At 41.1% G+C, this 5,073-nt stretch overlaps 1 pseudogene; it reads right to left on the bottom strand.

Moving 5' to 3' along the window:
* Positions 1-833: 833 nt before the first annotated feature.
* LOC138088682 (myosin regulatory light polypeptide 9 pseudogene) lies at positions 834-1,357 on the bottom strand (annotated as a pseudogene).
* Between the last annotated feature and the right edge of the window lie 3,716 nt (positions 1,358-5,073).

Genomic DNA, 5,073 nt, shown 5'->3' with positions numbered 1-5,073 from the left:
ATTCCTTTTCAAATGGTTTTTTATCATAACATCTGATTATGGTTCAGAAAAATTTGAGTGACTAACGTTCTCTGAAAAAATATATTGACTCTGGGTGTGTGTCAGTTGTTCAATCATGTCTGACTCTTTGTGACCCCATGGACTGTAGCCTCCAGGCTCCTCTGTTCATGGGATTCTCCAGGCAAGAATACTGGAGTGGGTTGTCATTCCCTTCTCCAGGTGATCTTCCCCACCCAAGGATGAAACCTGGGTCTCCCACACTGAAGGCAGATTCTTTACCACTGCTGCTGCTGCTGCTGCTGAGTCGCTTCAGTTGTGTCCGACTCTGTGCGACCCCATAGATGGCAGCCCACCAGGCTTCCTTGTCCCTGGGATTCTCCAGGCAAGAACACTGGAATGGGTTACCATTTCCTTCTCCAATGCATGAAAGTGAAAAGTGAAAGTGAAGTAGCTCAGTCGTGTCCGACTCTTTGCGACCCCATGGACAGCAGCCCACCAGGCTCCTCCATCCATGGGATTTGCCAGGCAAGAATATTGGAGTGGAGTGCCATTGCCTTCTCCACTGAGTCACAGCAAAGCCTTTGTAGACTGCAGTTATTGGGGGCAGGGAGGGTAGGGGGCAGATGGTAACTTAAATTACCCTATTTTCTATTCTGAAGATGACAGAAAGTCCCACATCCAGTCTGATTATAGAGATGAATGTTCCCCAAATGGCTAAAAATAAATACAAGAAAGGCAGAGCTGTAAAGCTAAGGGTATGTAATAGGCTCTGGGGAAAAGTCCCAGAAATACTTAGAGTGGCAAAAAGAAAGTTTGACTGGAATCTGAAGTTCTCAGTCATCTTGGCCTTTTGTTCCATGCTTAAGGGTGTGCATGAAAGCGATATAATGGAAACTCCCCTTTTTGTCAATAGGTGCTTCTCTGTACAGCTCCTCCATTTCCTCCCCTGTAAACCGGTTTCCCACTGCGGCCAGCAGCTGTCTCAAGTAATCCTCCTGAATGGTGCCAGTTGCTTCATCAAAGTAAGGAAAAGCATTTCTGATGACATCTTCCAGATCTGCACCATTTAATTTTTCAGCAAACTTCGTGAGAAACACGGCAAAGTTTGTGGAACCTTGAGCCTCATCATCATGGCATCCAGATCCTCATCAGTTGGATTTTTTCCCAGGGAGGCAAGCATATCATGCAAGTTTTCATTGTTGGTGAAGCCATCTCTGTTATAAACTATCATATTGAAGGCCTCCCTGAACTCCTGAATCTGTGACTGGTTGAACATGGACACCACATTAGAGGCTGTGCACTGGGGGCACTTCTTGGTGGTCTTGGTCTTTGCTCTTCTGCTCGACATGGTGGCAGTTAAATCCCTGCTCAGCTGCAAGTATCCGAAAGCTTCAGGGATCCCCGTGCTGCCCTGGCTGCGGCTACCAGATTGCTTCCCTGGATGCTTTTTCATTATAGATTATTATGATATATTAAATACAGTTTCCCATGGTGTACAGTGGGTCCTTGTTGTTTATCTATAATAATGTGTATCTGTTAATCCCAAGTTCCTAATCTATTCTCCCCACCCTGTTCACCTTTGGTGACCATATATTTGTTTTCTGTCTGCGAGTATGCTTCTATCTTGTAAATAAGCACATTTGTATCATTTTTTAGGTTCCACATATAATATTTGCCTTTCTTTGTCTTACTTACTTCACTTAGTATGATTATCTCTAGGTCCATCCATGTTTCTGAAAGTGGCATTATTTCACTTTTTTGTCTGAGTAATATTTCACTGTATATATAGACCACATCTTCTTCATCCATGCATCTGTTAATGGGCACTTAGATTGTTTCCATGTCTTGGCTATTATAAATAGTGCTGCTGTGAATATTGGGGTGCAAGTCTCTTTTAGAATTGTAGGTTTGTCTGAGTATATGCCCAGAAGTGGGAGCACTGGTTCACACAATAGCTCTATTTTTAGTTTTTAAGGAATTTCCATACTATTTTCCATGGAATAGGAGGTTTCTATTTTCTCCACATCCTCTCTTCAGTTCAGTTCAGTCACTCAGTTGTGTCTGACTCTTTGTGACCCCATGGACTGCAGCACACCAGGCTTCCCTGTTCATCACCAACTCCCAGAGCTTGCTCAAACTCATGTCCACTGAGTCGGTGATGCCATCCAACCATCTCATCCTCTGTCATCCCCTTCTCCTCTGGCCTTCATTCTTTGCCAGCATCAGGGTCTTCTCCAAGAAGTCCGTCCTTCGTATCAGGCGGCCAAAGTATCGGTGCTTCAGCTTCAGCATCAGTCCTTCCAATGAACATTCAGGACTGATTTCCTTTAGGATTTACTGGTGTGATCGTCTTTCACCCAAGGGACTCTCAAAAGTCTTCTCCAACACCACAGTTCAAAAGCAGCAATTCTTCGGCACTCGGCCTTCTTTATGGTCCAACTCTCACATCCATACATGACTACTGGAAAAACCTTAGCTTTGACTAGATGGACCTTTGTCGGCAAAGTAATGTCTCTGCTTTTTAATATACTGTTTAGGTTGATCATAACTTTTCTTCCCAGGAGTAAGCTTCTTTTATTTTTTTTAAATATTTTTATTTTTACTTTATTTTACTTTACAATACTGTATTGGTTTTGCCATACATGGCTGCAGTCACCATCTGCAGTGATTTTGGAGCCCAAGAAAATAAAGTGTGTCACTGTTTCCATTGTTTCCCCATCTAGTTGCCATAAAGTAATGGGACTGCATGCCATGATCTTCGATTTTTGAATGTTGGTTTTAAGCCAACTTTTTCTCTCTCCTCTTTCACTTTCATCAAGAGGCTCTTTAATTACTCTTCACTTTCTTCTATAAGGGTGGTATCATCTGCATATCTGAAGTTAGTGATATTTCTCCCAGCAATCATGATTCCAGCTTGTGCTTCATCCAGCCTGGCATTTCACATGATGCACTCTGCATATAAGTTAAATAATCAGGGTGACAATATACAGCATTGACATACTCCTTCCCCAATTTGGAACCCATCCATTGTTCCATGTCCAGTCCTAACTGTTGCTTCTTGACCTGCATACAGATTTCTCAGGAGTCAAGTAAGGTGTTCTGGTACTACCATCTCTTGAAGAATGATCCACATAGGCAAAGACTTTGGTGTAGTCAACAAAGCAGAAGTAGATGATTTTCTGGAACTCTCTTGCATTTTTGATGATTCAACAGATGTTGGCAATTTGATCTCTGATTCCTCTGCCTTTTCTAAATCCAGCTAGAACATCTGGAATTTCTCAGTTCACGTACTGTTGAAGCCTCACTTGGAAAATTTTGAGCATTACTTTGCTAGCATGCGAGATAAGTGCAATTGTGTGGTAGTTTGAACACCCTCTCTAGTGTTTATTATTTGTAGACCTTTTGATAATGGCAATTCTGACTGGTTTGAGGTGATACTTCATTGCAGTTTTGATTTCTTTAATAATTAGTGATGTTGAGTATCTTTCCATGTGACTATTGGTCATCTGTATGTCAAAGCAAACCTGAGGAAAAAGAACACAAGCTGAAGGTACAATCTTACTAGACTTTAGACACTACTACAAAGCTGCACTAATCAAAATGACATGGTATTGGCCAAAAGAAAAAGCAGACATATTCATCAATGGAACAGAATAGAGCCCAGAAATAAATCCACACACCTAAGACCATTTACTCTTCAATAAAGGAGGCAAGAATATACAATGGAGAAAAGATAGTCCTTTCAGCAAGTGTTGCTGGGAAAGCTGAATGGCTTCAGGTAAATCAATGAAGTTAGAACACATCCTCACACCATATACAAAAATAAACTCAAAATAGTTTAAAGACTTAAATATAACACGGCACATAAAATTCCTAGAAGAGAACAGAGGTAAAACATTTTGTGTGATAAATCATATCAATGCTCTCCTAAATCAGTCTTCAAAGGCAAAGGAAATAAAAGCAAAAATAAATAAATGGAACTAGTCAAACTCACATGCTTGCCAGAAAGAAAGAAAGAAAGTGAAGTCACTCAGTCATGTCTGACTCTTTGCAACCCTGTGGACTAGCCCACCAGGCTCCTCCGTCCATGGGATTCTCCAGGCAAGAAAACTGGAGTGGGTTGCCATTTCCTTCTTGAGGGGATCTTCCTGACCAGGGATCATACCCAGGTCTCCCGCATTGCAGGCAGACTCTTTAACCTCTGAGCCACAAAAAGGAAACCATAAAGAAAATGAAAAGACAATGTATGGAATGGGAGAAAATATTTGCAAATAATGCAGCCAAGTGCTTAATTTCCAAAATATACAACAGCTCATAGAGCTCAGTTTAAAAAAAAAAAATTAAAAAACTGGATAGAACACCAAAATAGACATTTCTCCAAAGAAGATATAGAGATTGCTTTCTTAATTTTTCATTCTGCTAGTTTGTTGTTAGTGTACAGAAATTAAACAGATTTTTATATTGATTTTCTACCCTTCAATTTTACTGTATTCATTTATCATTTCTATCAGTTTGTGGTGGAGACTTTAGGGTTATACATATGTGTGTGTGTGTGTGTGTGTGTGTGTGTGTGTGTGTGTGTGTGTGTACACGCTACGTCACTTCAGTCTTATCCAACTCTGTGTGACCCCATGGACTGTAGCCTGCCAGGCTCCTCTGTTCATGGGAGTCTCCAGGCAAGAATACTGGTTTGAGTTGCCATGCTCTCCTTCAGGGGATCTTCCCAACCCAGGGATCAAACCCTCTTCTCTCATATCTCCTCCATTCCATTCCTTCTCTCATATCTTCTCCATTTCCAAATAGGTTCTTTACCACAAGCAACACCTGGGAAGCCACTATATATATATATTCATGTTATCCACAAATGATGACAGTTTTACTTCTTCATCCAAGTTTGGATGCTTTTCTTTTCCCTTGCCTAAACGCTATGGTTAAGACTAGGTTGAATAAGAGTGGCAGGAGTTAGCATCTTTGTCTTGCTCCAAATCTTAGAGGGATAGCTTTCAGTTTTTCACCATTGAGTATGAAGTTAGCTGTGGATTTCTCATATATGAGCTTTAGTATGTGGGATAC

Source organism: Capricornis sumatraensis, chromosome 11 (genome assembly GCF_032405125.1).
Source record: "Capricornis sumatraensis isolate serow.1 chromosome 11, serow.2, whole genome shotgun sequence".
In the NCBI taxonomy this organism is placed as follows: domain Eukaryota; kingdom Metazoa; phylum Chordata; class Mammalia; order Artiodactyla; family Bovidae; genus Capricornis; species Capricornis sumatraensis.
This window is presented reverse-complemented; position numbering and strand designations above follow the sequence as displayed.